Below are 15,249 nucleotides of genomic sequence, written 5' to 3'. Positions count from 1 at the left end.
AGGCGGTGGAGGGAGAAGAAGCGTCGTCGGCCATGGAGAAGAAGGGGGGGCCACGGCTATGGAGAAGAAGGGGTGGTGACGGCTAGGTTAACCTAGTGTCTGATACAATATAGGAGAAATAGATTTGGAGAAAAGAGAGAATAATATATCTCACGTATATTAATCATATATATAGTTATATGTAGGAAACCCTAACCTACTACACAAGGTAACCTATTATACAAGGTAACTATAATAAATAAGAATAATAATAATATACGTAATATATATAATATATACGCTAATAAGAAGAAAGTATTGTTTACAGAGCTACCATGTACGTAAGTTCGTATTAATCTATTTTGAATTCTATTTCTTCTTATGTGGGTAATTATTGACGAAATTTCATACGATGTTATTAAGGACTTTCTTCTTATCTTATATATGGACAAGATTTAGTTGTTTCAGTTAACTCTCTGCAGCAAGCAACCATTGCTACGACTTGCGCTTACAATTAATTTTTATCCTATTGTAGTAAAATATAATTACATGGAGTTTGTCCTAAAGAAATTATTCCAACCAAAATTGGGCAAATGAACAGTTTTTAAAAACTAAAACCAACAGAATGAGAAGGGTGTTTTCGACATTTTTACAGTGAAACATCTTACATCATCCATACACAGACAGAGGATTCTCCGTCCAGTTATTACTCAATCAATAAAAAAAAAATGTACACATGACACACATATTATATTACACAATCATATCGACGAAAATATATTAATCACACAATATTTTTATCAATTCCAACCACAAAACCAAAAGATGTCACAAAATTAACATGTGCCGATAATTAAGTAGTGGAGGGTTCAAGTAGCTGCCCAATGAAGAGAACCATCCCACTCATATCTTCTCTTATAACAAACATGAAAGGATGATCAGCCACAAAATCATATTTCGTCTCAATTCTCAAACGTTGAAGTTGAAATACACCAACCGAAACTGCTGCAGCTTCCGTGCCTTCCTCGTTCACTTCAACGAACGCCTTGTGGAAAATTTCCGAGACGAACAATTTCTCTGTCGGGGTAGTTATAGTTGAGTACACCATTTCAGTGAGATCACCGCAAGAAAAAGGAAGCACCATTCCGAGCTCCCTCAGAACTTCTCCCGCTCGAAATTCGAATTCTATCTTAAATTTTGGAATTCGGAAATTACCAACTTTGACATCCCAGAGAGGGAGGTGTTTCTCGATAAATCCCGATTCAGAGCCGGCTTTTTCTATCAAGGATGGTAGGCCATCTTTTGCATCTGGAAGAAATATATACATTGAGAATTTGCGTTTATCTTCACCTTGTTTATACGGCAGCCTCAAAACCTTGAAACCCTCAAAATCACGGATATATTGCCTCTCCCAACTTGTCATGAAAGGTACTTTAATTGAGCTTCCGTTTAAGAGGAAAAACTCGTCGTCTTTAGTCATTGACGCATCAAATTGTTCCTCCCATTTTCCTTTAAAATACACTGCATTAGCGAGGATAAGCCTAGTGAGCATCAACTGAATCAGGTGGCAGTATTTCTTCGATGTGGCCATTTGTTTCGTTCTCAGCCCATATATTCACTTCTTTTATTACCTCATCAGCCTTCAAAAAATCATCAAGATAAGAAAATACAATAATTAAAATAAAACTGCAACACACGTAAACTTTGAAAAGCTATAGGTAAAAGTCGATATGTTTTCATTAAAGTTCCCCATAGTGTTAAGAGAAACATACACCCAATTCGCCTAATTTCATTTTATTGCGGAAAAGTCTATACGTTTTCATTTTTCTTGCACGGAATCTCATTTTTTGTTAATAATTAACGCGGTTAATTTCAAGAGATTAATTAAAGCATTCAATTTATTTTCCTAACTGAGATTTATTTGGTGCAGATTTTGTACGACACGAAGGGAGTTTACGCATAGTTAATTGGTCCATTTGAACGTTGAATTATTTTCTTAAATTAAGTGTGTTAGAATCCAACTCGATTATATTCCCTTCGAAAATTGGGAGAAGTCTGACGTGTACATAGAAAGGATTTTTAGTCTTTCGGAATTTTTGTGGAGAGTTAAATGCTACACCTGGTTATGCTACACCTTGTTGCTTTTATAGGCTTTTCTTGATAAGGAAGTAGTGGAAACCTAATAGGAATCAATTTCCGCCACTTTCCCCCATCAGGATTTGTTCATCGATTTGTGCCATGTTGGATTCCGAGTTTTGGAATGTTGTGTAAATAAGAATTGTCGCCCTTGAAATTAGCTTTCCAATGCCGCCAAAATCACCTAATTCGGAGTTCGTGTGAGAGAGATATGCTCGAAATGGTGGACACTGTCAAAGCTGTGGCGAGATTCCTTCTTCCAATTTGATTTGTTTCCTTATTTGCAACTTTTTTCCTTTCTTTTTGATCTTCTTCATGAACACCTAATTTTCGTTTTTCACATATAAAACACAAAATCAATCAATTAAAGCACAAATATAATTAAATCGAAACAAAAGATCCACGTAAAGTAAACGTGTTGAGTGTAATATCTACACTCAACAAATGCCTATGTCGGATACAACTATATTAGATTTACACCCCTTAACTATGTGGTCGTACAAAATACCCTTCAACTACAAAATGTAACAAAGTTGTCATTCTGTTTACACTTTACAATCTATTAGTGGACGATGATGTGGCATACTGGGTTTCTCATTTATATAATTTTTTTTCAAAGTTTTACTTTTTCGGACATTTTTATCCCTCAATTTTGTGTATATATAAAAACGCAAAAAACTCAAAATCCAAACAAAATATTGAAAGGAACTACAAAACCCATTTCAAGAGATGAAGCGAATAGCTAGAGCGGGAAAAGATAAAAACCCATGATATATTCTTCTTGTAATCAAGACGATCAAGAAAAAATGCATGAAATCCGGACAAACAATGCATGAAATATATAGTGTTAATATCATTTTGCCACCTGAACTTTACCCATTTTTCTATTTTGCCCCATTAATTAAAAAGATTCGCACGGGCACACCCAAACCCGTTATTTTGACTCATTTAATCACCCAAAGAGAATATTCTAGCGAATCTTCACAAATTCCGGCGCACACGCAAAGCACATGACAAAGTACATGGGTTTTTTTCGTCTTTTCAACTGAATATATCATATGGGTGAATTTGAAAGTTCCAAGCACTCGATTGAACTTAATTTGAAACTTCTCAAAGTTCGAAATGAACTAAAAGAAAACTTTAGTTCTTCTTCCATAGGAGTTTCTCCCCCTCAATTAATTCAACAAAAACCCGGACTTTAATTTCAATTAATTTCACTGGGTTTGTTCACCTTCCCAATTACAAACAAATCAAAATCATAGTGAGTCTCCTCTTCACTCTTGTTGGGTTTGTCCACCTTTCCATCGACAAGCATCTTCTTTGCCATTTGGACAATTTGTGCACTTTGCCCATCTCCAAAATCCCAAATCCTTTTACCAACAAAATGCCAAAAAACAAGCACTATTTATATCCATCTCCAAAAACACCAATAAAATCCCAAAATGACTTCTTTCTTCATCCACCGATCCATCAAATTCAGTACCTATTTCACAGCATTCACAAAGCCTCAAACGGAGTTTCTTCAAAAAAGATTGATTCTTGATAAAAGCACAAAAAAAGAAGAGAAGAAGAAGATGACGATGTGGGATGTCTGTATGTGTGTGTGTGTGTGTGTGCGAGAGAGAGGGAAGGAGAAGAAGTGAAAAAAACAGGGCCCACAAATTACTTGAGTCGAAAAGACCAAAAATCACTTACATTAAACATGTGTATCGTGCGTGCGTCGGTAAAAGAAAAGATTCGTCCCAATATTTGTCATAAGTGGTTATATGCCTGAAAAAAGTGGGTTTGGGTGTGCGCGTGCGAATTTACTTAGTTTAGGAGACAAAGTGGAAAAACGGGCAAAGCAAAGGTGGCAATATACAATTAACCCAATATATATAAAGGGATTATTTTAGAGACCACCCTCATTTCGAAAATATATATAACTAACTACCATGTTGTTTACACCCTAGTGCAAACCTCCTCCATTTGGATAATAATTTGACATACCCCCCTAGGCCACCCTGAAATACCCAGAATACCCTTTTAAATCAGTTTTAAACCCTAGTCAACCCATATCGGTCTCTATCTTCCTCTCCCATTTCCCAGATCCAAATCCCGCCCTCCCATGGTCTCTAACCGGCGATATTGCTTCCCGGAGTCATAACTCTCTCTCTGGTGGTCGGAATTCGATAGTTCAACTATCGTTGGATTCCTCTCGTCGAGCTCTTTCTTTAGATGGTTATTCCATTCAGTTTGGGTGCTAAATCTGTTTCTGCAATTTTTTTAGTCGGCATATTTCGACGACATTTGTCTTACCAAAGGTGTAGTTTTTCGCCAGTCGGAATTTGACAGGCTACCCACCGTTGCATTCCTCTCGTCGGGATCTATATTTTGATGTAAATTTCATTCATTTTTATATTTTCAGATTTATTTCTATATTTTTTTGCATTTATGAGCGCGGAATCATTGGTGGTTTGCGGCGGCAAGGGTTTTGTTAGGAGGCGCTTGGGGTGAAGAGTCATTGACGGTTTGATCTAAAATTCGCAGTTATGGCCTCTCTCTCTCTATCTCTCGATCTCTTAGTGTTTGTTGTTTTTTGAGTGTTTTACTGTTTCTTTAATTTTGATTGATTTGCACTAAAATATTTTTTTTGTTTTCATTTTGCAACTGCAGCTTAATGAAGGCCATTGATCCTTTCCTTGAAGGTGTCAAAATTTTTTGTTGAAGTTACATCTGCTTTGTTCAACAGACTGTATACATTATTGTACATTACTATACATTACTATAGTAACATGTATTTACATATGCATATATTTGTGTATTTTCGATTTGTATTTTATTGGTTATGAGGTGATTTATAATATAAATATTGAAATTTGTATAAGTCAGTATTATATATAATTATTTATTTGTTTATTTATTTATTTTATTTATAAAAAAAATTATATATATATATATATATATATATATATATATATATATATATATATATATATATATATATATATATATATATATATATATATATATATATATATATATATATATATATATATCTAACAAACATGTTTATTAAAAAAAAGAAAATCAGCGAAAACGATAAATGAAGGACCAGAAATGCTGAATGCAGTTTAGTCGAAAATTGCATACAAGGGTATTATAGTACTTTCGCTTTTCCAGGAATATGTCTAGTTTATTTGGTGGCTTGGGTATGTAAAATAACCCCATATATAAAAGAGGCATAGACAAATACGTGGACTAACTAAAAGAACGAACAAAACTAACCTTAGTCAGAAAATCAACACGATAAGAAGCAGCCCTGTAACCATTCTGGATAATTTCTTTGTAATGGGGCTTAAAGCTGAGACTCTGGTCAACCCAAACGCTGTTGACCAAGGACAAACTGGGCCCACCAAGCGGCTCACCGTCGGAGAACACCTTGGTCACGTGCTGCGGCAAGAGCGAGTTCAGTTCTTCAATGGAACTGGACTTGAAAAAGCCCAGCATCTGATCTCGGGTCGGGCCTTTCGACCCGGCCGCAATCATGCCCAACAAGATGTGGATCGACAAAGGCGAGAAAATGACATTTTTGTCTTTGAAGTCGGTGGAGATGAGTTGCTTTGCAAGTGAGAAGGAAACATCGGTCTGGCTTAGGATGGATTCTCTGTGCAGTTCCATTTTTTATGATGGAGATGAAATACTTGATCTGGTATTTAAAATGACATTAGGGTGATTAGGTAGGTAAATATATAAACTTTTGTTTTTAGTATTATGTCTGTGTGTGTGTGTATTATTGATATTATTGGTCACACACAAATGTGTTTCTTTTCGAACAAAGAGTTAAATACTGTGATGTATTCAAATGGCATGATCCTAAATTATGTGCCAGATCAAAAAATATTATCCCTGGATTGATAAGAAGAATAGAACGTTTGAAGCATGAATTGGCTAGCTATAAGAGAAAAGGAGATATAATATTATGAAGAAGATATGATGACAAATAGGTTAAAAGATATGAAGATATAATATTATGAATTGGCAAAGCAAGAAGATATGATGGCAAAGGAAAAAAAAAGTCCTATGAAAGAAAAAAAAATGGAGAATTTAATTGCCTAGTACAACAAATATAGAATGAAGATCTTCAAAGTTCTTTTGGTTGTCTTAGGTTGTTTAATTGTCATTGTAATGATGTAAAATAGTGGTTAGAATTTTTAGTGGTTAGTATTAGTGGTTAAGATGTAGTTGTTTGAGGAGATGTAATTGTCATTGTAATGATGTTCTTTATCATCTTCTTCATTTTGCAGTCAATTATGCATCTCCTCACTAATGAAATCATCCTTTATAACAGACTTACCCTTACCTAACCTCCTAATAATATTAGTGTCTAATATTGTAATATTACTGTAAACACAATAATACTTATTGTGGTTGATAGTAATATTACTGTCAACCACATATATTAATTCTTTTGGCTTTTTATTATGTTTACATTTGTTGAATGGTCAACATATTAAAATCACTCTATTTCAAAATAATAATGACTTTTGTTGTGTTAATATTTTTTTGTACTAGAGATTAATACAACAATATTACTGTATTAAACTGTAGTATATAGTTAATATTACTGTGTTAATATTACTGTCAATCACAACAACATTGTTGTTTAAAGGAGGGGGCAAAAAGAAGTGAAAGAAAGAAAGAAAGAAAAAAAAAATCAACGCCGGAGACCGGCGGTCATCGCCGGCGAAGGACAAAATTATCCATAAAATTGTGTTACGGGTCAAATTGAATAATTCGTGAAATTTGGGGTCAAATTGAGGTTAAATTAAATTAAATGATGAAATTGGAACATATTAAAATGTGAGGGACTATTTTAGTCTTTTACCAAAAACCTCTGGACCATGTGTGAATTTTTTTGTAAAAGAGTTTTTTATCTGGACCCCTTTATAATCAGTACTCATTGATGGACTTATTTGTAAAGTGTCCTATTGAAAAAGAATTTGGATCCATCTAAATACAGTCAAATGTATTGGAGCTTCTCAGTAACTATTTCATTATAGGGGTACTGACAAATAGGCCCATGACAAGGCCACTTAATTAAAAGAGGGACATCCAACTTTTTTTCTTTCAAATAAATCCAGCCCATTCAAACTTATTTGCAAATAAGGAAAATCCTTTTATATATACCAAAATTACCCCCAATTCATTGAAACCCAATTTAACTCCAATTTCATGATTTACATTCCAATTTAGCCCAATTTCATCAATTAACCAATTTTAACCCTAATTTCAATTTTGACCCCAAACCACCGGAGACCGCCGGTCGCCGCCGTTGACCGGCGTTGACTTTTTTTTTTTGAATTTTTTTTTCCTGAAATTTTTTTCCGGCCGGTCAATTGCTGTTGACCGCCGGGTCTCCGGCGTTGACTTTTTTTTTTTTTTTTTTTTATAATTTTGTTTTTTCTTAAAAAAAATATTTTAATTTTATATTACTGTCTTGGCTGCTAAATTACTGTCTCCGGCAGTTATTTAACTGTCGGAGACAGTAATTTAACTGTTAATTGACTATTTTTTTTTTCTTCAAAAATATTTTTATTAATATTACTGTATTCGTTGCTAAATTACTGTCTTTAGCAGTTATTTAACTGTCGGAGACAGTAATTTAACTGTTAATTGACTTTTTTATTCTTAAAAAAATATTTTTAATTAATATTACTGTATTCGTTGCTAAATTACTGTCTCTGGCAGTTATTTAACTGTTAATTGACTTTTTTTTTCCTTAAAAAAAATTATTTTAATTAATATTACTGCCTTGGATGTTAAATTACTGTCTCCAACAGTAATTTAACTGTCTTAGACAATAATATTAATAATATGACTGTTCGGAAAAATAATATTCATAATATTACTGTCCCAAACAGTAATATTACTGTCTGAGACAGTAATTTAGTAGCCAAGACAGTTATATTAATTAAAATATTTTTTTTCTAAGAAAACGAATTCAAAAAAAAAAAGTCAACGCCGGAGACCGACGGTCAACGGTGGTTGACCGGCCGGAAAAAGTTTCAAGAAAAAAAAATTTCAAAAAAAAAAAAAAGTCAATGCCGGAGAGCGGCGGTCAACGCCGGAATCTGGCCGGAAAAAAAATATTTCAGAAAAAAAAAATTATTTTCTGAAAAAAAAAAAGTTTTGGGGGTTAATGTGATATATTTGTTTAAATCCGGGGTCAATGTATAATATTAAGGAAGTTAGAGCATAATGGGTGAAATTGATAAGAATTATATTATTGAGGGTATTTTAGACTAAAGACATGGGGATGGGCTTAATTGAGAGACTGGTTTTTTTGTGGACCAAAATACATTTAAGTCCCATGTGATGGGCCTTTTTGCCATTTGCCCTTCATTATATATGCATTTGCCTTTTTTATCTAGACCCCTTTATAATAAATACTAATTGATGGGCTTATTTGAAATAATCCTATTAAAAAAAGAATTTGGATCCATAGAAATATAGTCAAATGTATTGGAGCTTCTCACTAACTATTTCATTATATATGCATTCACCTTCATGCGAATATATAATTTCTTCTAGAACTCAGTAGTTGGAGATGATTTATTTAGGGGTTCTTTGATATAACCCCGTCAATACTTCTTTTAATAGGGAGAGCCCCAAATTATTTTGCACCATTTGAAAAACACCCACTCCTAATTTCAACCACTCATTTTTCCAATTATGTTCCTTTTTTTGTCACTTCATCACCACTATCCACCCATATGAAGCATATTGAATCGACTATGATGAATTATACGCAATTAAGGAACCGACTACTAAAAATAACAAATTTACAAAAATGCAAACTCAACTATATTTTACAAAAATAAATAATATACAAACATTATAACTGATTTATACAATTGGAATCAATAAACAAAAAATCCAAAATAAAATAAAAAATTGGAGTCAATGAATCATATTAGGTTCCTTCGATGCTACACCCGGTGAAAAACACCGGGTGGGTCTTCTGCTGCCACGTGTTCTTTTTTTATTTTTCTAAAACCCCTAAAGGTAAACCCTAGCGGGGAATCTATTATAAAATACAAAAAAAGAGACACGTGGCAGCAGAAGACCCACCCGGTGTTTTTCACCGGGTGTAGCATCGAACAAATCATCATATTAATGGACTATGATGTGAAGCATAGTTGATTAAAAATCTGCTACTAAAAATAACAAATCACAACTGCGAAAAAATGCAAAATCAACTATATATTACAAAAACAAAAAAAAATATACAAACATTATAATGATTTATACAATTGGAATCAATGAACAAAAAATCCAAAAAAAAAAAAAAAATTGGAGTCGATCAACCTCAATCGACTACCAGAGCACAGTCGATTAGCTTAATCGACTATTGAACATGTACATAGTCGATTAAGATTCCAGTCTGTGCGAATTTCTCTACACGCGCCGTCCTCCGCCTGATCCACCAAAAAACCCTAAATCTGCCTCCCCATCGTCACCACACCGTCGCACCACACAATTCAACCAATCCTTAACAATAATAAAATAAATAAAATAAATAATTCATACAAAAAATCACAAATTAACATTTCAATGTCCACAAAAACAAATACCTTCATCAGCAATTTTTGTTGATTCTTCTCCGACGACAAGTGCTTCGTCTTATTTTTCAACAGCATGTTTCTCTTTTTCTTCCTCCACACGTCGACGGGGAGGAACAGGCTGTTGAGAAAGAAGAGTTTTTCTCCTCCACACGTTGACGACGAGTGCTTTCTCATCTTTCGTTCTCCATCTTCCGGCGGCGGCGGCAGCAGTAGAGGCGGGGAGAAGATTGCCAGAGAAAACAGATAAAAAAAGAGAAGAAAACAGAGGAGAGAAAACAGAGAAGAGAGAAAAGCTCGAAACATGAAAGAGGCGGAATGCAAAATTAAAAATAAGATTAGAGTTTTGAAAGAGTACAATAGACAATTAAAGGTAGTTTTGGAATTATGAAAATATCACATGGATGGAATATTAGCTACGGGGGTTTTCTCTAATTAGTTTTGGGAGGGGGTGTTTCCTTATATTTTCTTGATGGGGTTTTTTGTCTAATTTTCCCAATTTATTCATGAGTCTTTTTCTTATTTTATTATGATTTGGTTTCCGTGTTTTGTATTAATTAGAGTTGCATCTAATTACGTTTCCTTCCAAATTTTATTGGGGAAATTTGGGATACACCCCTAGTTTTGAAAATATATAAGCATAGGTCCTATAAATTTTTCTTATCTAGTCAAAAACCCAATTTCTAATCTTAATTTGACAGACCCCCCTGGACAAATTGAAATACCCATTTTGCCCTTTTAATTTCAATTTAAAACCCTAACCCCCTCTCTCTCAACTCTCGTTCTATCCTCCCTCCTCCCACCGTCTCTTCCCTTTTTCACCTCCCACCTGCTCCGCTGCTCTGCCACCGGCGCAAAACCGCCGCTGCTCCGCCACCGGCATAAAATCGCCGCTGCTCCGCCACCGTGCTGCTCGGTTCCTTTCTCACTCTAACCATTCTTCCACCGCCCATCCTCGCTCCACCTCCACCGTTCAAGCGGTCGCTCCCCCTCCATCTAGCGCCGCCGACAACGGATCTGGAAAATCGCTGTCTTTTTACAGCAGATCCGACACACAGTAGGTCGACTTGTTAATTTTAATTTGTTTACAAATCTCAGCCACGAATGTGTGTGTGTGTATGTGTGTGTGTGTGTGTGTGTGTGTGTGTGTGTGTGTGTGTGTGTGTGTGTGTGTGTGTGTGTGTGTGTGTGTGTGTGTGTGTGTGTGTGTGTGTGTGTGTGTGTGTGTGTGTGTGTGTGTGTGTGTGTGTGTGTGTGTGTGTGTGTGTGTGTGTGTTTAAACCAGAAGTTGTGTACCCTCAGAATTTATCATCAATTGCGATTGCAGGTCTTGCAAGAGTACTTGGGTCCCGCTACGAACACGAGAATTTTACAGGACCGCCATTTTTTGCCGCTAATTCCTGCTTCTTCGAAGCTTCATGTTGCAAGCACGAAAAGACCTTCCACAATTTACTGTTTAAAAAACAACGCCCCTGAAGAATCTCTTAAGAAAGTAAGTGTTCGGCCTTTTACTTTTTTTTTTCTCTAGAACTGTATCTATAGTTGATTACAGTTTTCTCTTCATATTATTGCGGACGGAATAGATTCATGTTCGATGCTTGTATTTGATTTCGGGGACTTTTGGTCGGTGGATGGGAACTCATTAAACAATTGACATTCATACTGTAGGAAGATGATTTGACTTTTTTGTGTATATTTAATGGAATATATATTAACAAGAATTTTGTTATTATTTGTAATTATGTATGGATTGCACAGTAAGCGAAATCTTATATAGTTACGAATCGATTATGTGATACTGATTGATTTTTCATGAATTTGGTGCATACAAAACCTAGACACATGAATTTGGAACTGCCAAAAATTGCTGGATATATAGACACTGGATTGTAAGTTAATTTTCTGGTGAAACTGATTACAGAAGACTTGAAACTGAGAGTTTAAAGAAATTCAATGGTTCGTTCTCACAGTTCTTATGGTTTATCATCGTAAATATTGCCTTCGTTGTAAGAGTTAATTTAAGATGGGGTGCTTGGAACAAATTGCCCCATCCCTCTAAAATGGAATATATAGTAATATGTAGTAACATGTGCATGTGATTGTGTATTTTCAATCCGTATTTTGTTGTTATGAGTTGATTTATAACTTCAATTTTTAAGGTGAACTTGATTTTTTTGTCACAGGTCTTGGTGTTCGAACAACTTCTATGCAATAAGTTTTTGCCGAGAGGACATGGTGCAGTTCTTTTGCAATCGATAGATTGAAATTGTTGTTGTGTTGAAAAGTAAGATTTGAAGCTATAAATACAAACTACACTATATCTGACTATAAGTCACATGTGGTCATATACATGTAGTCATATATAGTCACATAGTAGTCATATATAGTCACGTGTAGTCATATACATGTAGTCATATATAGTCACGTATTGTCATATACATGTAGTCATATATAGTCACGTGTAGTCATATACATGTAGTCATATATAGTCATGTGTAGTCATATACATGTAGTCATATATAGTCATGTGTAGTCATATATAGTCACGTGTAGTCATATACATGTAGTCATATATAGTCATGTGTAGTCATATATAGTCACGTGTAGTAACTCGTAGTAATATATTGTTATATATAAGCTATATAAGTTATGTGTTTTTTCTGATGTACAGTGATGTTGATGATTGTGTTTTTCCAATTTTTTGTTTGTTGGGTATTAATTGATTTATAATATCAAGATTAAATTGTGAATTTTTACTTTTGGTGTAGATGAAGTTTTTTTTATATAATCATATGTAATATATACAAGAGTCATGTCTACTCAATTTCAATACAGTAAATTTATCAAAAAATTGAAACAAAATTAAAAATTAAAAATTTAAAAATTTAAATTTTTTTAAAAAAATATTAAAATTAAAAATTTTTTAAAAAAATATTAAAATTAAAAATTACAAAAAATTAAGCAATTTTAAAAAATTAAAAAAATAAAAAAAAATAAAAAAATAAAAAATACAACAGAGGTATATATAAAAATAATAATAAAATAAACATTTATAATTTTTTATTAAAAAAATCTGAGAATGTGATAAATGCAGGTCTGAATGCTAATTGCAGTTGACCATAATGCTGAATGCAGTTAGCAAAAATGCTGAATACAGTTGAACAAAAATTAGATATAAGGGCACAATAGTACTTTTGCCTCTCCAGGGGTTATCTCAAAGAAAGAATTTTAGGGGTGGACCTATCCCTATATATTTTTCATATTAAGGGTGTATATCAAATGGACCCAATTTTATTATATATTGGCCAGATAATAAGTCGAATATATACATATTTATATATATATGCACATTCGCATCTCTCTATTGTCATTCAAATTTATCCTCAAATCTCTCTCTCTTTTTCGTTGCACTGCTGTTTCGAAGGAATTCTGTAAGCCCCTCAATTTTTTTATTCTTTTTTTTTGTTTATTTGTTAAATTTTTGTTTGACGATGTTGATACTTAAATAAACGTACGTGTATGTATTCATTCATCAAACAAATTCTGAATACTTTACTATAAACCTCTCTGCCTTGTCAATTTATTAATTTATCTAGATTTACCTGTTATTAATAGTTTGAAGAGAAAAGAAGATGTATTATTAATTGAATTCGGGAAATTTTTGTTATAATTATTCACTATTGATGTCGATTTGTTGTTTATGGATAATTAAAAACTCATGAATCTTTATAATTGCAGCCAATTCATTTACTATGGAAACCAAGGGCATAAACGGGGCGAGCGAAACTCCTTTGCTTATGATAACTCATGGGAAGTCGGTGGAAAAACATTTAATCTACAATCCTTCGGAGAAACGGAGTTGCACGTTAGATAGTTTTCCGGTCTTGGACGGCAAGAAGGTACTCGGTTCTTCTTATGGATGGTTGATTTTAGTGGAACTCGTTGATGATAATGATTATGGTGATTGTTGTCTTTTCAATCCAATAACCAATGATATCATCAAGCTCCCCAAATTGATTAATCCATGCGATTACAATCAATGTATCTTGACCAAACCGCCCACGGAACCTAATTGTTACATTTTGTTCAATGGTTTTGGAGCAATCTTTTTGCAAGATTGGAGACGAAGAATATGTGACACGGACACTAGAACAACAAGAAGAACAAGAACAAGATAATGGTCGTGTTGGTTTTGATAATTTAGAAGCGATTGTATCTTTTCAAGGTACTACTTACGGCTACATGGATCCGGATAAATTTGTTACTATTAATTTTGTGGGTAACACTATCAAGTTTATCGAGCTACCAATGATAGAGCCTTGGATCATTCGTCACGTTTATATGAGATATGGTTGATTGAGTCAACACAATCTTGTGGAGGTGAGCTCTTGATGGTTCAAAAAATATACCCTTTCATAAATGATTCTTACGAGGGAATGAACTTTGCTGTTTTTCGGATTGATACAAATCCAATGAAGTGCATTGAGTTACAAAACATTGGCAATCGGACAATTTTTGTTAGTCTAAATGGTGCTGGATATTGTTGTCCTTCTATAGGAACAAAACCAAATTCCATTTACCATACAAACGAAGATGACAGGAATCTCGACAAGAATCTCGACAGGGAACTCCATATCTTTGATTTGGAAGATAGAAGCACGAAATCGATATTGCCGTCCAGTAATGTTGCAGCTAACAAGTCAATAATGACCTCTTGGATCCAACATGAAATTTTCCACAGTACCTAATGTTAGAATCCGAGAGGATTCTAATTTCGGGTTTTCAACACGTGTGTGAAAACCGTGTATAAAAACTAGGGAAGTTTCCTTAGTTCTTTTAACTCTTATTTTGTCATTAATTTATTTAATTGCCTAAGTGTTTTGTTAACAAGGAATTTTCTTGACTAAGACCTTTCTTGTTACACAACTCTTTCTTTCCTTACGTGAGATCAAATCTAACCTAATGGGCTCTAATTTTGTGTAGGGCTCTACTATTCTCTAAGGAAATATATATAAACAAGAGCATCAACGTGTGTGCAGCTTGTGCCTTTATTTTGAGAGAAAAAGATTTCTCTTTTCTTTGCTGCTCCCGGAACGTCTTTGATCGAAAGAAGTTTTTCACAGAAAATATTCTTGGCTCTCGTTTTTTATTGTTCCATCGTGATACGTGATTTTCATAGAAAATATACCGGCTTCAAGGCTTTGTGTTGAAGACACCAAGATTCAAGGAGTATCACAAGTTTGCTTCTTCTATACAAAAAGAAGATCGGTTCTTTGGGAGAGGGGCTTAAACAGATCTCGGGAGGAGATCGATCCGCCGACTGAGGGATTCAACGTTGAAGGGAGTTCAACCGTGCGGAGCAAGGGACGTGCTGCAAATTGAAGATTTATAATTCAGCGTAGTATACAAGAACGGCGTCGACAAAGAGGGAGTCTTTGTATTTCGATTAAGTCCTATTATTGTATTCGTAAAACTAAAAAATAGTAAATTTTATTTGCAGGTCCCTGTGGATGTAGGGTACAATTGTATC

At 34.1% G+C, this 15,249-nt stretch overlaps 1 long non-coding RNA gene and 1 pseudogene across 2 annotated transcripts; one reads left to right on the top strand and one right to left on the bottom strand.

The window, feature by feature from the left end:
- Positions 1-407: 407 nt before the first annotated feature.
- LOC148770179 (serpin-ZX-like) lies at positions 408-5,775 on the bottom strand (annotated as a pseudogene).
- A 4,725-nt stretch (positions 5,776-10,500) lies between these two features.
- On the top strand, positions 10,501-14,810 carry LOC148770178 (uncharacterized). 2 transcript variants are annotated; one of them, XR_016031841.1, is made up of 4 exons: positions 10,501-10,776; positions 11,047-11,211; positions 11,903-12,003; positions 13,458-14,810. It is a non-coding gene; the product is annotated as an uncharacterized LOC148770178 (long non-coding RNA). The 2 variants fall into 2 exon arrangements; XR_016031840.1 differs by lacking the exon at positions 13,458-14,810 and having other exon boundaries at positions 11,903-12,475.
- Positions 14,811-15,249: the final 439 nt, after the last annotated feature.

This window comes from Erythranthe guttata, chromosome 6 (assembly GCF_056151865.1).
Source record: "Erythranthe guttata isolate IM_541 chromosome 6, IM_541, whole genome shotgun sequence".
NCBI lineage: Eukaryota > Viridiplantae > Streptophyta > Magnoliopsida > Lamiales > Phrymaceae > Erythranthe > Erythranthe guttata.
This window is presented reverse-complemented; position numbering and strand designations above follow the sequence as displayed.